The sequence below is a fragment of the Solea senegalensis genome, linkage group LG12 (genome assembly GCF_019176455.1).
Source record: "Solea senegalensis isolate Sse05_10M linkage group LG12, IFAPA_SoseM_1, whole genome shotgun sequence".
In the NCBI taxonomy this organism is placed as follows: domain Eukaryota; kingdom Metazoa; phylum Chordata; class Actinopteri; order Pleuronectiformes; family Soleidae; genus Solea; species Solea senegalensis.
In genome coordinates this window covers 6,646,473-6,666,954 of record NC_058032.1, presented here as the reverse complement: position 1 = coordinate 6,666,954, position 20,482 = coordinate 6,646,473, and the positions used below count along the sequence as shown (strand labels likewise).

Sequence of the window (20,482 nt, the reverse complement as noted above, 5' to 3'; positions counted from 1 at the left end):
CAACTGAAACCTCTCACCAAAGCATAAACTGAAAACCTCAAGCAAGTACAATTAGAAATGGTGACAAAAGAAAGAAAATGTGAACATATGAAAATGCATGACTGAACAGTATGTAATACAGTATGCCAATAACAGTGCCACAGTGACGTGCGGTGAGGTTCAAGACTGGTGAAGCCCTGACTTGTTTGAAGCAGATCTTTGAGCTCCGGAGTTAGACTTCCTCTCTCTGAAACCAGAAAGACTAAATAGGTCACAACCTTAGACAGACTGTGGAACTTCAGCATGTGTCGTACATGTGTAATCAAAGAGAGACAACAACGGGCATGCGCTGAACTGCCTGCGTCAGTCAGTGTGTGTGCACCACAACTCATTGCTGCCTCACCTCGCTCTTCTCTTCTTCAATTCAGCGATTTTGACCACAGAAATGTTGAAATCATAGAGAAAACAAATGTATAGACCAGTCAAGTGGACAAATTGATTTTCTCTTATCGTTGTTAGTATTTTACCTGTCATGATGACAAGTGAGCCACTGCACATCACTGCTATAATGTTTCTGCATCTCATGGACTTCCTGAGGTCATGATTTCACCAACGTGTGTTCATCCTCGTCTTTAAAAGCTATCCTCACACTCTTACAAGACATTTACCTCAACTGCACAATGACACTGAGAGGTGAGGTTGACGAGTCGAGTTGAATGAGGTTAGTTATAGTTGTATGCATATGACTTATAGACAGAATGTGTCATGATTAGTGAGTTTTCTGACTTTGTGTTAAAATATTCACCCATTTAACAAAGTGTCGGTGCCGTCTGCCAGCCTTGCAGGGTGAGCTGGCAAGAAGAAGACATCTCTGCCACCCACTGTTAATCAGCAACACATATGTACGCTTGAGCACAAAGATTTGAAAATACAGGCCCACACAGAACAACAGGACTACAGAACACTGCCAGAGAATATTTCAAGACCCAGAATCAGAAGCACTTTATTGATCACGGGGGGAAATTTGGTAAGTCTACAGGAAAAACCATGAAGTATAAATATGCAGATAAAGCTCAGTCCAAGATCTGTTCAGTAGCAGAACGGGACATGCAGGATTTAGCTGATCTGCTCTGTCGAGTTAATAATTGTATGTTTTATACCTGCTGTGCATGTTAATCGTGATACAACTTGGACCGAGCATGTCTCTCGACATTAATAAGGTCAAAGACCGGGGAGGGAATTTTGGTGCATGAGCGGAACGCCAAGTCCAAGTAATCGGACTATGAATAGCATTATCCAGGTATGTTAGTCCGACTAAGACTAGCTACAGTTTAGTCGTACTAACATGTTTACATGACATTAATAAAATCGAAATTATCACCTTAGTCCGACTAAAATCAGACTTTCAAAATGCATGTAAATGCACTGACTGAGTAACTGTGATTGTGCTACTGTAGGGCAGCAGATGATAGCCACGACCAGGCATGGTCAATGTACTGGACACTAAATCGCCAAAATTGACCTCACTCTGTCCCTCAAATGCAGCAGCATTATTTCAGTGCAATAGTAGCGTGAAATGTACAATATATCTGGCAAATAAGGCTAAATAACGGTGCTTTTACATATGTGATATGATTGTATATTATTGTTGTAACATAAAGAAATGTGGAAAAAACTTTGGTTCATCTCATTAATGTTTGGTCTACATATTTTAATGTATAACAGTGGATGTTGTGTTGTCTTTTCACAGAAACACAGATTTGGTTTCTTGAAGCAACACCATTTCTCTTATGAAAATCAAATCTCGTATCTGTGCGTAAACACATCAGTTTTTTTTGTTGCTGGGCCAATGGGAGGCAGACAGCTGGTTGCCTGACAGCAGCAGATGGAGTAATGCAGGTCTCCAAGAACACATAGCCACTGTCCCTCGCCTACATGTGTCATATCACTGCGGTCATCATTATTGCATCAGAGCTTGACAGTGTTTCGCATGCATTTGTGACTAAAAATAATGTGTGCAAACTGTCAAAAGGTTTTCTGACATAACAAGAAAAAAAAGGGCAGAACATACAATGACAATGGTGTGACATGGAAAGCAACATTTTTGCCAACACTATCCTCCAAGTTGTAAATTTATCATTTTTATGTCAAAAGGAAAAAGTTATCACAAAACCTGACCAGGCAGCATCCTCTGTTTCACGTGGATCACTATTGTTACTGGTATTTAACATGAAATGAATCACCACGTATACTGTATGTACATTATTATTAGAGCGAGTGCATGCATTGTCAGGTGGGTTTGGGAGTGCATTTTTGTGTGGTGTTATTTTAAACTTGAAAAAGCAGAGGTGGTTGTTGAAAACAATAACCAGAGGATTACTGAATCCACGACTCTGAACTTTAATAACACCACAGGCGTGAGCTCTCACCCTGGGTAAACTAAGTGTAAACATAGCTCCAATGCACAGGATATAAATTACACAGACACATATCTACCACCTGAGTGGCATCAAACCAAACACACAAAATGAATGTAAACTCGTGTGGTGTGCAAGTTAAAAAGAGCAAATGGAAGATTATACTGAGCGTGTTTTTTGCTGTTGTTTGTGTATTTCAAATGTATCACGACTATGCAGTAGAATTTTTTTTTGTGAGCGGTTGCTATGGAGATCATAATTAAGAGTCCAGCATGATGGCACTCTTTCCAATTAGAGTGTGGCTCCAGACCAAGCCACGCCTCGCCAATTGGTTGCTTGGTTTTATAATATATATAATATATCTCACAGATAGCACATTTGTCAAAGTTGAGTGTTACCCTGAATCAAAACGATGGCTGGAAAGAGAGAGGGTAAGGGAGGAAAAGAGAGAGAGAGAGGTTGTGAATATAATAGCTGCTATCACAATAACGAACGGCTTTCTTTTGTGTTTGGACAGCAGTGACTTGGCCGACCTCCCACCGATGAGCGAATCGTTAAAAGATTGCTCAGCCTGAGGGATGCCCGTTCATAACGGCTAATTCATATCCATTACATTATGCCTTGATTACTCATTGGACAGCTGCCTGCCCCCCCAACTGCCCCCCCGTTGCACTTGCCTAAATAAACCCCTGATGAAAATGTTGTCTGTGTGCAAATGTGCAGCACATACAGATTGTTCAGTCAAGTTTGTATACATCTCAGCTTATGAACATTTAATCGCCGCAGCCATGTCTCTGTTCTACTCAGTCACACATGTCATCAATCTTTTCCCCCACATGCTAAATAGGGTGAATTGAAGTGACAATGGGATTAAGCCCATTAGAATAATTCATTTCCCCAGGCAGGCAAAATGAGAAAGTATCACCGTTATTAATAATATGGTAGCCAGGTCCAAAAACAGCCCCATGATGACAGAGATGAAGGAGGCCATTTAAATTAAGCGGGGAAAAAAAAATTCACCACACGCTTCAAGCTGCTGCTGAACTGCATTTTAACAATGAACAAGTCCCAAAGACCTTATAGGGTTGCAAAGGTAGTGTATTTTAATTCAAGGCGGGGTCCGCCACTGGCTTTTAAGACACATTTTACCTTGTCAGTTAAACCCTATTCATATACTGATAGGTGTAGATAATTGTTGTCTGAAAATTTGGTATAAATCTTAACTGCACAGCATGTGAGGTCTGGAGAAATAACACAAAAACTGGCCCTTACACCCCCCCCCACCAATGCCTGACGTGGAGCAAGCGCAATGCATGACCCCAGAGAGAGGCCACCAATCATTTATTTATTATTTAGTGAACCCTACCCGAAAGCTTTACGTAAATGAAACTATGCATGTCAAACCGTACTTCCTGTTGCCAGTGGGTGGCGCAGTGAGTGGCTTTGCATGTTGTCAAGAGTTGGTCAATTAATTTACTTATCGACTTGTACCGAACACATGTAGGGCACTATGACACCGATGTCTGAACTCACTCCCATGTGTATTCCTTCACTGACAAGAATATTGCATGCAATTCATCATTTCTATAGGAGTGTGATGCATTTCCTACACAGCTATAAATCATGCTCTGTAACTGCCCGCGGAAAAAAATACCATCTGATAGAATAAATACTCAGTATTTGTGTTTTTTATTACAGGTATGCAATTACCAGAGCACTGTCTTTGTTGTCTTATCTATTCAAAAATAACATATTCAGAAGAATGATGTACTATTTTTATGATTGCATTTAATATATACGCCTTCCAGAGGGATTTTAACGATTCGATACTAGCTTTGGTTTCGTCTTTTCAGTGTGTAATACAAAAGAGTATTTAAGTTAATTGGAGTAGCTGAATTTCCCACACATACCTATAGAATGTGGGGGGAAAAAATCATATGAAATAAGGTATTGACCTACTTAGGCAGTGGCAACCAGCCTGATGTTTTAAATGTGGCAGAACACATTCATCACTTATGCGCACACAGACAGATGTTCACTGGTCAACTGATGACTAAAAGCACAACACTGGACTGGCCCACATTTGATTTGACCTGTCATCATTGTGAGCATGAGCATCATATAGATAGATTCCTATCTAACAAGAAACAGAGACATAAAAAACAAACAAATACACAATATTAATATAAATTAAGAAATAAAAATGTGTGCATAGTAATATATACATAAACAAAGTACACTACTATTTTACTACATTAAACATTTTGCACAGTATTTTTTACTATACATGTTATGTGTACTTTAACTTGTGGCAAAAGGAGAAAAGGAGTTGAGGAACTTAATACTGCTGCAATTAATAGCCACTAGCTGTTGCTCTTAATTGCTGGCCGATGTTCCACCTCAGCATTAAACCCTTGCAGCATCTTAAATAATTGATGACCTCAGCAGAGGCACACACTGCTATAAAAACTTTTTGCAAGATGACCTCAACTTTTCAAAACTACTTCAAGGTGCAAATCAGTACACAGCATTTACTAAAAACTGGGAAAAAAATTCCTTGTCGTTTGCCTTTCCAAGAAACCAGGATTTACTTTCACCATCAACTACAACATTTTTAGCCAGTTTAAACATGTGCATAATTCACTATTATGTATATATATCTATATATATATATCTATATACATATAGATATATATATATATTATTTACCTCTGTGAATCACCTCACGCAAGATATTTTGTTGAATCAAAAGGAAAATAGAGACGAAAAGTTATTTATGAGTGTGTGCTTGAAAATGCAGCCCGACAGCGCGAGTGAGTGACACTGAAGGTTTTCTGAAACTTAAAACCATAAAATTTTAATTACAGTCACAGCCTCTCAACCTTTCATGCCTTTGGTTGTGTGTACTTTTATTTTTTGACAGGCCTCGCAAACTCTGAAGACAGAAGGGCAAGGAACACTGTGGAATAGAAGATGTTCTAGACTTGTTAAGATAATCAAGTAAAAAGAGTTTAGTCGAAACGCAACACAAACTGCCACAGTGTGCTTCAAAACATTCTACTACAGCATTTTCCCGGGGAACTAACGATAAATACATTCACCAGCCACTTTATTAGGTACACCAGTTCAACTGCATGTTGACACAAATATGTAATCACATGGCAGTAACTCAATGCATGTAGGCATGAAGACGGTCAAGTGGACCTGCTGAAGTTTGACCCGCATCAGAATGAAGAATTAAGGTGATTTAAGTAACTCCAAATGCTGCTAGTGCCAGAAGGCCTGGTCTGAGTTTTTCCAAGGCTGCTGAACTTTAGGGATTTTTTAAGCACAGCCATCTCTGGGGTTTAAAAAGAATGGTCAGAAAATGAGAGAATATCCAGTGAGCAGCGGCTCTCTGGGTGAAAATACCTTGTTGATGCCAGAGGTGAGAGAATAAATTTGTCAGACTGGTTGTAGACGACAGAAAGACAACAGTGACTCCAATAACTACTGGTAATGACCAAGTCTTGCAGAAAAAAGCAAAACCATTTAAATCAGATGGACAATAACAGCAGATGACCACTCTGCACACTTTTTAAATTATCTACACATCATACCAGAGACGTTTGCTTGTGAGTGAAAAATAAACACTGATGCCACAAACCTTATATAATCCAACTAATCCATTTCAAACATGAGAGACACAGAGCATCATGAAAACATAGCACTCATGAAAACAACAACAGGCTGTGCTTTGACACAGACTCAGCTAACAACAACAAGCTGAACGCTGCAGCTAAATGACCTGGCACTGCGGCCAACAAAACACAACAGGAAACACTTTTAAAAACTCTTGCACTTACTCGTAGCAGGTCCACAGAATGTTTAGGTCCGTGTTCCATCAGCTGACCTGTGGTTATAGTGACCTCAGCTCACAGGTGTAGAAGGTAAAGTCCAGCTGCTGAGAGGTTGTTACCTCCACTGCTAGCGCGCACAAACACTTCTGTTTGTCAAACTCTCGTCACACACAGCCACAGAAAAGTAACCGTAACAACTTTAACATCCGGTCGTTTGAGTTTTAAAACTATCGTTGCCTGTTAGCTACCGCCTCCGACGAGCTGTAACACATTAAACAACGTTAAAACATCCGTTTTCAAGAGGGACGACGTGCACTAACTGCGTCTTAATTGCCGCGGATATTCAAATAGGGCAACCGGAAGTGTTCGCCGGCCTTTTCTATGAGGTTTACAGGAGACTGTTGTTGTTAACGAGAGTTTTGCCAAAATATAAAACTTTTAAATGTTTTTTTTTTTTAATGTGGTTTGTTTTTTTCCCTTTCCTGCATAATTGATGTAGATGGAACCTATTTTTTTTTTTGCTTCTGCTTTCATTTTTGTTTTTATATTTTTTCTTTTTTCTTTCATTTGTTCCTTGTTGTTGTTGCTCCACTGCTCCATGTTGGACAAAAAAAACAATGTATTTCCCTCCCACTGAAAATTGCCCAGCTGATTTCATTTAACAAAAAAACAATATACCAACCTTCAGTGTGTAACATTTAATATTTTTGACAATTATTAAATATATCACCCATAAGTATTTGTTCCTTTAAGTGTATTTAAATAAAATATAATAGTTTGGATACCGTGGGCTTAGAACTGGGGTGTCAAACTAAATTTAGTAAAATAATAAGCATAATAACATATAAACAAGAATATCTCCAAAAAGTCTGTTTTACATATACATATTTTACATATAATGTAGCATCTTTTTACGAAACATATGACCAACAACCGGCAATTCCTTGAGAAATATGAGTGCAATTTCAACAATATTATGCCTAAGTTTACCATTTACACATATAACAACTTACAGATCACAGTGGACCTACAAAGGCACAAAACTTTTAGTGACAGGTATCTGGAACTGAAAAATATAATATACTTCACATTATGATTAGAGTCACAAATTTGTACTGTGGGCCGGATCAGAACCCTCGGGTGGCCTGGTTCTGGCCCACGGGCCGTATGTTTGACTGTGTGCATTTGCAGTCCTCACTCTCACCATTAGATGTCCCTAATTCTTACACACTAGAACTTTAAGCACTTAAACCACCTGATTATCGACTGCAGCTTAGGGAAGTGTATCTTATTCTGTTACTCTACAGGCCTAATTGTCAGTAATGATGATAAGTGAGTGAGCTGGCCCTGCCCCAAACTAATATGCACCATCTTTTTTTTTATTTATATATAAAATTCAGCAGTTAATTGCTTATTTAGGTAATGGGTTCATGATGTAACATTATCACGCTGATTAAATATTAAACATATTCATGCAAAACAACATCCAATCTGTGTTTACCATAATTATGTGTCAGTGACCACAGATAATGAAGAAGAACAGAGGCAGTTAGTGGGGGAACTATTCAATAAACATTGAAAAGGCATGGTGAGTGAGTGAGCGAGTGAGTGAGTGAGTGAGCAGTCAGGGAGTCAATGATTAAAAAAAAATGGCAAACGCCGATGTCAGGTAAACAATACTCCTGTTTTGTCATCTCACAGCGTTTGTGTACATACTGTACAGGTAGGTTTTGTGTAGGCTTTGAGTGCTTGAGTGTGTGTACATGTGTGTCTTTGTATGTTTGTGTACTTGTTTATCAGGTTGTCAGGGCTGTCCTCCACTCCTAAGGGTTTAATGGGCACCCTGTGGTGCCTCTCAAGCCCCCCTGGAGTGGGCACACTCAGAGTGTATGAGAGCACAAAGGCGCAGCCAGTGTCTCTGGAGAGGAGTGTCTTTGTGACGAGGGGCCACTGCTGTGCTGACTGCTGCTGGCCTCATGGTGATTACCCTCCCCGGGAGGTCTGTATTGTGGGCACTGAGACCCAGAACGTCACCTTTACATACCCTCCTACTGCGCCTCGACGGGGGGTTGAAATGCACCCCTGTCGATCACCCAATTCAGTGGAACAACCCCACTCGCTAACAATCCATTGGGCATGCCTCCATCACTTTTCCTGATCAAGACATAGTAGACGTTTGAAAGTAAACGTACACTCAGTGGCATCAGCAAACCCGTCATGGTCATACAATCACCAGCCACACCAGGAATTGGCTGTAAAAGGAGGGTCGCCGGCACAGATCCCGAAACAGGTCAAGGGCTGGGGTGCCCCCTGAGCAAGGTACCCAATGCCCATTGCCCCCGAGGTGCAGGTAAGTGCTGCCCACTGTTCCTGCGTCCAGTTTGTGAGTGGTCACTACTTGTGAGTGCAAATTCACAATGACTAATTCGTGCATGTGCATCGGAAAACAAATTCTAATTCACTTCTTTAGATACGTCTAATTAAGTGTCCAGTGTCGTCCTCTGCTGCTGCAGCCCACCTGCTTCGAGAGAGGGTCCTCTGTCTACCTTGGTTGTAATGTGTGGTCTATCAACTTGAACCAGTCTGCCCATTCTCCTCTGACCTCAGGCATTTACAAGGCATTGTCCAGGAGCTGTTTTGTCCATGGAAATCCAAGTGGGTCAGAAGTTGTTTTCTGTTGTTTGAACTTGAGCAGATCATCAATACCATGTCCATGCCAACATGCATCGTGTTGCTGACATATTATTGACTGATTAGATACAATATTTGTATGAACAAAACAAACAGGTGAACAGGTGTACCTAATAAAGAGGCCAGTGGCTGGATAGAAACCTATAATAATTTAATGTAAACATGAATGTTAAACCCATCTGCAGGCCTCTCTTTGTATGATATAGACACATATATATTGTGTACATCAAACAGTTTTAACTACACACAAAGCTAAGTACAGTATACACAAAGCCAGTCCCACACAGTTTGCTCACTGTATTTCACACCAAACTCCAAGCAAGAAGCTGCAATGTGTGTGTGTCCACTGTGTTCCTGTGTCTTCATATGCCGTTGAGAAGGCTGTAGCCTGGAGCAGAGGAGGGGGGGCTTCTCAGAGCCTGGCTCCAGGTCCAGGCCAACGGAGGCGAGCAGCTTAGTTCCTCTGATTGCACTGATCAGGGTCACACTGTGGAGGCCAATCCCTGGTGAATAGTTTGGACGCCCACTTTCGGATCTCGCTGTCATGGAGACTGCAGTGGACTCCTCACATTTTATTTTTCAGTCTTAATGTACTGGATTCTGAGAATAGTGTGTTTTTGTGCATTTTACACATTACAGGACATGTTTTTCATGTTCATTTTGGAGTTTTTTTTCTGCTAAGAGTAGTTCATCTTTCTTAATTCACGTATACCCCATGTTTACAGAAAACACTGTGCTGTGATTCTAAAGTACTAAGCATATGAGATATACCGTGTTAATATCGCGGGGTGTAGTAAACAGAGGCACCTTTGAAACCAATGCAATAATCCTTGATGGTGATGCTTTGATGTGAAGGATGACAGACAGTGTTAAGTGAATAAAGCTGTCTGTGGAACATGCTTGTCTACATCGCAGGAGCATAACCAAATCATGTGGGTTGTGTCCAAGGTATATGGAGGGCCGCCAGGTCATTTAACCAATACATGTGATGTGACATCTCCCTTCATAGTTCCTGAAAGGAAACAGAAGCCTAGTGATGTGGATGAAATCACGCACGCACAGCTCTTGAAATGAAGCTACACCTGTCACACTGCCCGTAGATAAGCAAGCAAAGCAAGTGCTCGCAGTAAGCCTCTCCGAAAGGCAAACGGATGAATCCAGTAATCAGCAAATCAACCATGGAGGAAATAGCAGCATGGAGAGATTCACTGCAAGATACCACATGATCCGCCGTCAGCCATTTTCCACAGTGTTGTCATTGTATGTTTATGTGTTGTTTTGTGACATCACCAGAGACGTGGGGCTGGATTTTCAGGGATGAAATAAAAAAATAGAAATCCAATAAGTTCTACCATTGTAAAAAGTAGAACTTTAGATGATTCAAACCATGCGCGACCAACCACACCTTTACACTCAAATTGGTGGTTTTGCGCCCTCAAGTGATTCACCCCAACTCATTATCTTGAATTGTGAGCCCAGAGGGTCCATCTGCATCCGTCTCACCTGGCTCTCCACACTCTCATCTCATACTCCCTCCAAACTCTAACTATAATTAGATTCCCAGCTATCATAAGGACATGTTTAATTTTGCTCTTGATGATTAAGGATACATCTGCGGTGTCTGGCTGTCCACCACAATCAATAAGCTCTCCGAGCAGTGTCTGGGAACAACATTAGTGTAAAGGTCTGCTTAATGTGGAAATCAATGATGGGAGCATTTCAGTGGGAAATGCCGACATGAAAATAGGCAATTATTTTTCTTTCTTTTTTTTCCCACTTATTTTTTCATTCATTTGTCAGACAGGAGCATCTTCCATTTCTGCCCTCTCTAACTGAATGTGACGGCTACCACTCTTTGAAATCTTAACAACTGATGCAGTCATTGATTTTTGTTTTGTTTTGTTTGGTTTGTTTTTATCATACGCCGCTGTGTAAAATGTTTTGCTGTCGCTGGCTCTTGAGACAAATGATGCTGATCATACTCACAGGAAGACATTTGTTGTGCCAAGACCTCGGCAAGGCTGTGGAAAGTATACAAGTGTTTACATTCAAATGTGTAATCTTGTACTGTTCTAATCAGGAGGTTGAATTGTGGGTATCTAGCAATCTATCAACTGTGTACCTCTGGTTTTCTGCCACCTGCTTACGTGAAACCAACAGTCTGAGGATCTGCAGACACAAACAAGAACATCTTATAGAGATTCTCAAGCTGCTTCCTTTTTTTAATCCTCTCCCTGTTGCAAAATTGACAATCCGCATAGAATCCTCGCTGCAGGCATTTCAAGCTCTGACTGTCAGCGCAGGTACAGCGAAGGTACAAAGTGTAATTTACCTTATTGAACTCTTTTCATATTTCTGTTCTCTCTCCTGCATACGACCAGTCAGTGTCTGGAGCTACAATACGGGGTTTGGGAAACAGTGAGTCATGGGGTAGAGGTAATTTAGTTAATTGCCCAACAACCTCTTTTCAATTAACTTCCCTCACACTCAGCTGTGATTCAGCTCTACAGTAGACATATGGGCAAACATTCAAAGGCACCTCACTCCTCCATTGATGTCTGAGTAAGGAGTCGTTTCGTGGAAATGTTTAGACAGGTGATTAAAGTTTACATGTTCACGAGGTGGCGTGTTCCTGCTCAGCCTCCTTTTGAGCACCGAGCGTCATTTGCAGGCTGTGGTCGGCTTTTGTAGCATCGTGGCCTGGAAAGAGAGAGAGAGAGAGAGAGATGGAATTTACACTGTAGTGGGCACTTCAGCCTGTGTTCTGATTACCAGACTGAAGTGACTCATATCCGATTGTTTGTTGTTGTTGTTTTTTGCGGCGCTGTGTGGACACAGAAATCTGATTGTCAGTTTTGATTTTCAGATCAGATTTGTGTCATTTCAGTATGTGGGCTTGGATCAGATTTAAATCCAATACGTGGCCTTGTGATATGAGTGAGACTCCATGTAGATTTTTGCATGCATGAGTGTAGTTGTCTTTAACCCTTTAACATGTAGTCTGCACAAGCGCACGTTACAGTACCGTAATTACGCAACGGCTTGTGTTGTTGGAAAAATTCCGACAGTTTCCAAAAGCTGAGAAGTTGCAGGTCAAAACCGGCATGCTATTGCTATTACGGTAATTTCACTCACACTGTTGCAGGAAGCCGGCGAGGAGAGAGTTGGAGAAAACGCCTGTATGTATAGTTTCCATTTCTTGGGCCTCCTTTTGGACACTGAGACAAAAACTCAAACAAAATGTTTTTTTAAATATGTGGTTATACTTTTCAAATTTCAAATCTAACACTCACAATATGGTGTACTTTGTTTTTCTTTATTTTAAATCGCTGTAATACACCATTTTAACATACAGTCAGTTGTAAATAAATGCCAGATATTGAAAGTTATTCTGGGAAAAAATGGACAAAAGCACTTACTCACAGGACAAATCCAGACGGACATTTTGAGGCTTAGGTGTTAACGGGTTAACCTGCACCAGTAGTGTGCATGCATGACCTGTACCATAGAAACACGGCCAAATAAAGGGGAAGCATAATTTTCTCAAATTGGTTGCGATAGTGTTTCTGTGGAGGATAAATAAAGAACATGGTGCCACAAATGTGACGTATTGTGTGGTTGTTGGTGATGCGGGGAACAGGAATTTGTGCGCACAACTATCAGACTCCACACTGTGTGCGGCATACATGTTTGAGAGGGCGGTTATTTTCAGATGCAAGACACAAATTAGCAGTTGATGGGTGGATGGATGGAGACCTGAAGAAGACCTTCACTGTCACACAAACATATACACACACACATGATTGTGTGCTTTTAACAAGTTGTGTGTGTGTGTGTTGGAGGGGTGGGGGTTATGTAATTCTGGAGATGTTCCCACTGTAAAGCCGCCAAGCAGCAGTTTGGAGGCTGCAAGGTGCTGCTGCCTGCAGGAAAAATGCTATGAACTATTTATGACACCTCCATTACAGTCACAGAGTTCCTTCATGCTTTCCTACTTTTTAACAGCCGTGAAAACTTGGGAATGGTCAGTAGTGATTAAAATCATTTTGTGGCAGTAATGTGTGTGTGTGTGTGTGTGTGTGCACCCTACAAGTCTTGTAGAGTATTGCACGGTAACCTGGTACACATATTTACATCGTATAAATCAAATTTACTTGTTTCAGCCCATCCCTTTATCCTGCAGAGCCTATGATTAGAGGTTTGGAGCATTTGACTCTGCGATAACTACACACGAGGGGAGAGAGAGAGAGGAGGAAATTGAATTGTTATGGCTAATCCATTGTTAATGGCCTATCACAGCTTTTCCACAGCTTTAATGGCAGTCTTTTACTGTGTAGCTGGATAAGGAGGAGGAGGAGAAGGGCCAAGACTGGGAGAGATAAAGCAAGAAACACAGAAAGACTCAACAGTCCACAAAGACAGAAGCCAGGAAGAGCAGGAAGAAGAAGGTGTAAAATTGACTTTGTTGTTGTACATAAAAAAAAAACACTTCAAGCAGTAGAAAGAAAGAAAAAGAAAAAAAACATTCCTGATCATACGTTATATAAAAAGTTGGAACATCACTGTAGATGCAACGCTGCTTTCTCAATTATTTGTGAACTATATTTGGACACGTACAATATGAAATGTTGAATGTTCCCTCTCATCCAATATCACCTAAAACATTTTAGTACTGAATTAAACATAAACTGGCCCTCTTTTCTTGGAGGAAACAAACGGCACAAGCTCCAACCTGATCTGTCTGTCTGTGAATTAATAATACAATTCTAAAGAGTGGAGAATATTTTTGTGTCGTTTTAACAGTATTTATAGGAGTGGACTGATTTTGTTCCGTGTCAATGTTCTCCAGCTTGCAGCGAAGGCAACGTGTTGGTCTATTGTTCTGCAGGGAGTTCAATATTTTATTAGGGTTGTTGTGCAGAACACACAAGTGGCATGAATAGAACAGTCCTAGTGGTGCGTAACTAACTGCCTTCATTTGAACCATCAGCCTAAATACCTCTCAGCATAGGCTGCCATTAAAATACACTGAGCAGGAAAAGAAATAATAATAAAAAAAAGAATATTATAAGAATGTATACCATAATACCTGGTGTTTTGAAAGGCTTTCTAAGCTCAGTTGTCTGTGTTTGTTGCAGAGTTTACATAATGAGGTGCATCCAGGTGCAGGGAGCACCCATGGTATCCAGGGTTCCCTAGGGTATTGAGATAGAAAGAAAAATTCTATTAATGATCACACGTAACAGCCTTATGCTGCCTAATGACACTGGAGAGATGACTTGCAGAGTTCCACCCTTTAATTGGCACCAAAATTGAATTTCCCTCTCTGTAACAACAGAATAGCCTAACCTCGCCTGGTTCAACTTATTATTCCCAGATCATGTACGCAATGACAGCCACGTTTCAGGTCAACGTTTGCATTAAGTTTGTGTTTGTGTCTGAAACTGAAGTACGGAACAAATACAACAAATAAAACAGAAGAGAAGAAGAGACTCTTGGCAACTTCAAACTTTAATTTCAAGTTTTGACTATTTCAGACGCCAATCTCATTCATGGCACTCTTTCTGCGATGGAGATGAAATATTGATTGTAATCTTCTGTCGCACTTTTCTGTCCGCTGCATCCCAAACTCGCTTGTTCAAATTTTGCAACTGCACTTAAAACCACTGTCTTGTAACTTCAAGTGCTGCAGGAAAAGCTGTGCATAAACCCAAGCCATTAAAGAACAGATGAAATACGTCTCTGGGTTTCAGCATGCCTCTTTCATTTGTGCTGCAGAGGAATATTCACTGAACATTAACCGTTTGACTGAAAATGTATTTGTGACACTCACCATGTGGCTGTACCTGCGTCACGTGCAGTGTTGACGGCAAAGCAGATGACAAAGCAGGATAAAAGGGTCAGCGGTGGGGAGGGTGCACTAAGTGTCAAAAAGTGTACCGATCTGCAGCAGACCTTCCTGGCTTATGTAATGGATGATCCTGTCCTGTGATGTCTCTGCTGTTATCATTAATTCATGTCACCCAGGACAACATGCACTGGAGCTGAGGAGCCACAGTCACAGACACCGAGAGAGAGAGAGAGAGAGAGGATGGGAAGACACAAGGAGGACGGGCTTGGGTGTGGTCAGACATCAAGACGCGGACGGAGACGTTATTTAAGTGTCCTTCTGACAGTTTACAGCACTTTGTCTGTGGTGATTTGGAAGATTGAACCTCTGGCCTCTGTAAATGGAACCAGCTCATGAGACAGAACGACATGACATCATTAGGATGTTCCGAAACCTTTTGTTCTTCTCCTCCGCGGCGTGCTAAACCTCTAAATTATACGTCTGACGTTCTGTGACAAACGGTGGAAGCGCTGTCTCTCTCTGTTTTTCTGTCGTGAACCATATGAGTGATGCAACAAGGGGAAACATTTTACAGTGTATATGTTGTTTTTCTTTTCATGTTTTTTTGGGGGTGGTGGAGTGGGGGAGTGGGGGTACATGGAAAAGGAGGCGAGTACATTTACTAAGTGCAAAAAAAACATTACGGCGCTCTACTCTAATGAGCAAAATGTGTTATTGCTGAATGCTGTAGTAGGAATCTAATTTAGAACAAGGTTGCCAGTGGTTACAGGTGACTGTGTCGGCAGAGGCAGCTTTATACAAACATCCTGTGCTGCTGCAAATACTGTACACACATGATCACCTTTGATTTCTAATCTGCACATACATATATATATATAGCTGTGTGTGCAAAATCCTTTGAAAATGTGCATGTTCAAACTTAAAAAAATTTGATTTACTCACCTTCTTGTCAAGTTTTAAAAGTAAGCCACCAAACGACTGTAGTTACAGCTTTATGGCTGAAAATGAATGGCTCTGCTGCACAGCTCCATAGGGGATGTACCTGGGGTCTGTGTCAGAGTTGTCTGCACCTTAGTGACACATCAGAGGGCAGTCACTCCCCCCCCCACCTCCCCCCGCCTCCATATGGCCCACAAAGCTGATGTAGCACCGGTAAACCTTTGTTCGCAGAGTTTTACAGTTAACAGAGGGGGCATAAAATGCTTGACTTCCTTCAACACAGACTGGTATTCAGTTGCTCTCTGTCCCACTGCTTCCGTCCTGTGATTTACAAGCTCAGCCATGTCACCCGGGGGCCTTAACCCAAGCGTGACCTTTGACTGCACTTAGCCCCATCCTCACCACTCCCAGGAGGACGCAACATCACGGTCAGACACTGAAAGGCTAATAAACATGGCTCCAGCAGGAGCAAATGTCCCGTGAAAAAGTCTCAGGACATGAAGTTGATTTTTTTTTTTTTTCCAGCCCTAGAGCACAGAGAGAATTTAGCTTAAGTTGCTTGTGTTCATATTTTTTTCACACAGTGGAAAACCTTTGGCATTTCATCAACTAGCAAAGAGGAATCCTCTGCCACAACAGCATCAAAAAGCTCATTTATTTTACCTGAAGCCAAACGGCAGGTGGCTGAACTCGATGGGAAATTCATTGTCATCGGTCAATAGAGAGTAAACAGAAATGCACCATTGCTCCTCAAAGAAATGAGAAAATCAAGGCCAGGAAATCAATGATGCTTCCTGATTTCGGAGGGTTTTTATATGGACACGCCTGAGCTTGATAAAATTATGTGCAGATCATGAAGGTAAGTACGTGGATTTTGACTGACCCCAAGGTCTTCTGAGATCAATTATATTCACTGTGCTGTAATTTGAATGCTCTGTCCGTTCATTATTAACTGCAAAGTGCAGAGTGATCACCATTAGATTAGCCGTTATTGAAAAAGTAATAACGAACGCCACGGAGGTGCCATCTGACACTGTCAGAGACTATTTTAGAATGAATGTCGGCCTCAAACGAGGTTCATCTGTTCACCTTTCAAACACGCCGCAATGTGAATTTGACGTTGGTGCCTCTGATCTATTGTTCAGAATTATCAGAGGCTGTTGCAGTGCTGGGGAGGAGTTCTGGATAATTATCTTCAGTACAGTGTGTCTGCGCCTTCCTGTCTTCTCGCTCATACTCACATCCTGATTATGTAATCCTAGCATGGCACGTCTGTGGAGGCTGACAGTGTTGGATGTGGATATGGAACTCTTTTAGAAACCTGAAAGCCTCTTTGAGATGGAGAGAGAAATCTCCACCCTCTAAATTACAGTGGGGGTTTTCTGGATCAATCAGGGATCGCGCTGAAGTTAGAAGTGCAAGTAGGGAAAGGTGCATTATAGGGAGTGATCAATCGCTTTAATCTTTTATAAAGCTCAAAGTTTGAGGGTGTTCAAATGATCGGGAAGAGAGGGAGAGTGCAAAGTATTTTTCAGTTCAATTCTGCTTGACTGTAGATGGCGCTGTGTTTGATGTTCATTGTTTTCCATGGGGCAAAAGACACAGTGGACACAGATACCTTAACTTTAAATGGCATGTGTTTGCAGGTACGTCTACAGATGCTGGGTCAAGTTCAATTTCTGCATTCAAATACCTTCTGTTGTCTATTTTGTTGTGTTGTCGTACCCACGATGGTACAAATGTCCCCGACAGTAAATCTATAGAAATCAGCTTCAGTGAGGAAGGAAATATTCAGGAATACTAGTAAACCTCTTTTGTCTTTTCTTTTGGCTTTTCTTCTTTTTTTTTTTTAATGAGTGTGTTTTTTTGCCATTTGTTGCATTTATTGCAAATTCTGCTGCTGAGACTTTCCTCATTAAGAGCGAACACACTGGGAAACCAAATGAGACAACGCAACGATTCCCATGACCCCACGTTGTTTGCTGATTTCATCAAACTAGGTCTTTTTTTTTTCTGTCGTGACTGAGAAATGACAACAAAATTCATATATATATGTGTATATATATATATATATATATATGTATATATATATATATATATATACATATATACATATATATATACATATATATGTATATATATATACATATATATATATACTCATATCATGGGTATAAGTAAATCTTTAATCAGACTATCTTCACTCACCTTGTGATATCTCATCCTGTGGTGTACTCTGGTCTAGTGTTAATGCCCCATGTGCTTGAGCTAATCTCACTCTACACTGGGCTCTGCAGTGGGGAAAATGCCCTGGGGGTCATGTTTCCTCTTAATAGCTCCACACCACCTCCTTGTGGCTCTGTGCGCCAGTTCCTCCCTGTCTCTGCCTCCTCCACGTCCTCAGCCACATCACATTATCATCCTCTCATTTGAGCGTTTTGCTTGAAAAAACCCTCCCATTTCCTTTCGAGGCACATTAGGCGTCCGCACGCAGTCAACCACAGCCTGTATTAGTGCTCTCAGAGGTTAGCCCTCACGAGTGGAATGCTATTCCCTGTAGAGTTCCAGCCTATTAGGCTGAACCATTCACACTGAAGGGTCAGTAACAGGGCCTGTGTGATAAGATGCAAGAAGGCTCTTATAGGCTACAGTTTTATGAGCACACCCTTTTTCATTAGCTTTATTCATCACTATTATTTTGAAATTAGCACTTTGATTTGCACTGCTCTGTATGAAAGACGTTATATAAATAAAGTCTGACTGATTGATACGGCTTTATTGCTTCACACTGATGGTGCAAACCTAATCTACATGTTTGCTGTTTAGTTATAAAAGAGAGCAACAGACTAATTCAGGCCAGCAGATGTTGTTGCTGTTGTTTCCGCTGCAGCGAAGCACCTCGCTTAATTAACTGGAAAAAAAAACCCAAAACGTTTTATATTTGTACATTTTCCATTAGCTCGTCTGTTTGCAGTCACTGCTGAGAAAGACATTATTGCAGGGAGACGATAAGGGGACATTGTGACAGTCCCACGAGACCCGTGTCAGAGCAGGTTCTCTCAGGTTCTGTCGTTGTTACGTGAGCAGTAAAATGATCTGGCGGCTACAGAAGAATCGCTCCGTGTTGTCTGATAACAACAGGAACACAGTGCGGTATAAATACATCAAGGAGACAGATGGAGTTAATTCTGACCTCAGTGACATGTTTGCTGATTTTCGGTTGTCTTGTTGGTGAATGCATTTCATGTGCAATGCTGCCATCTGCTGAAATACACACAGAACTGAAAAAACACAACAAATAAAAAATAAACTGCTCTGACATCCTTTCGAATTCAAAGAATAACGCTAACCTTATTTCCCATGCTCCCCAGTGAGAACTAAACTCCATACTGGAAAGCTTTGCTCTGGGATACACACAGGGAATGTAAGACTCTTTGATGTAGCAAATGTAATCCAGCATAGGGCAGTGAGACACACCCTACTATAGCCACACTGAGGGCCGGGCTATTCCACTGCCTCATACAGGCCTGAAGGCTCCACACACACATAAAGCCCAAATGGTTCCATGTTTAAAGGCAAAAACAACCTCAGGACGTCAGATTCAGACACAACAGTTTGCAAACTGGTGAGACTAAGAGTTTAGACATGTCTATCCTCTTTCAGTGGGACGTTGAGGAAAGACGGCGGTGGTGGTGGGGGGCTCGGCTTAACTGCTCCGTGTCTTAGCCTTTCCTGCTTCGTTTTAAATTAAATGGGCACAGGGCAAGATTGTGATGTGAGAAAACCCTGGGAGATTACACAGTGGTAATTAATAGGAGTAGCTGAGATTACAAAAGCTCCCTTATGTGTGTGTGTGTGTGTGTGTCAGCCGGACATACACCCCCACTGACTGCCTCCCCTGCTGGGAAATGTCTGGTCAAAGTCTCTATCTGATTGGTTTGCTGCGATTCCTGTATCTCGGCCTCTCAGACAAATGAACACAACGACATGAGATAAACTGTGGGGACACGTGACAGAGTGATGAACCGTTACAAGTGATAAACGCACGCCGTTCTGCTTCAGGAAGCTGCTGAAACACGAGACAGCCCCTGACGACTGTATTGATCCCGACAGGAAATCGTTCACACAGACTGTTCCAGCAACGCTACTCCAGACTGGATGAGTAAACACGGCATTTATTATACAGTAATGTGAGTGGAGACACAGACAGGCAGGCAGGCAGGCTTGCAACGCAATTGCAACAGCACAGGAAGACACATAATGAGGATTACTCAATTCTGTCTGAATCCAGATGTAATGAATGTATGCACAGCTCTCTGGGATGGGAGGCGGAGGGAGGGAGGGAGGGAGGGAGGTGGGGGGGGAGAAAGTGACATCAGTCTTTCATGGCTCCACTTTCTCGCTGTGATACATCATTTCACCAGCTGTGGCCTCGAAACACCGTTTTCACCTCAGATCCACTCTGCGCCTTTCATCTGTTCAATGTACAGTACGAGAGATGGTGCTGCGGCACTGGAGCGCCCTCTAGTGGTAAAACTACAGCAAAGAGGAAAGTGTGGTTTATACCACTTCACTCTATGGGGGCAACAAATAATCCAGCAAGCAATGTATACCTTAAGAAAAAGTCAGACCCGACTTTAATGTTGCTTTGTCATTCTGAACAAGCAAAACTAGGTGTGTCATTTGTTAAATGTGGTCTCTGCAGATGTTTCAAACAGTTGCTTTCCACACGGTGATGCTGTTTGATAAATAACCCGCACCGCTTT

General features: G+C 41.5%; 1 protein-coding gene and 1 long non-coding RNA gene across 7 annotated transcripts in view; both read right to left on the bottom strand.

The window, feature by feature from the left end:
* Window positions 1-6,639, bottom strand: part of f9a (coagulation factor IXa) — a 104,586-nt gene extending 97,947 nt beyond the window's left edge. Inside the window, exon 1 of the mRNA XM_044039931.1 lies at window positions 6,242-6,639. The gene's annotated coding sequence lies outside the window, so the exon portion shown is untranslated. The remainder of the gene's footprint in view (window positions 1-6,241) is intronic.
* Window positions 6,640-7,291: 652 nt separating this feature from the next.
* LOC122778216 lies at window positions 7,292-14,934 on the bottom strand. 6 transcript variants are annotated; one of them, XR_006361418.1, is made up of 6 exons: window positions 14,760-14,934; window positions 14,016-14,121; window positions 11,466-11,626; window positions 11,259-11,320; window positions 11,049-11,095; window positions 7,292-10,947 (listed from the first exon to the last, which is right to left on the bottom strand). It is a non-coding gene; the product is annotated as an uncharacterized LOC122778216 (long non-coding RNA). The 6 variants fall into 6 exon arrangements; XR_006361415.1 differs by adding an exon at window positions 12,062-12,156 and having other exon boundaries at window positions 7,292-11,320; XR_006361416.1 differs by adding an exon at window positions 12,062-12,144 and having other exon boundaries at window positions 7,292-11,320.
* Between the last annotated feature and the right edge of the window lie 5,548 nt (window positions 14,935-20,482).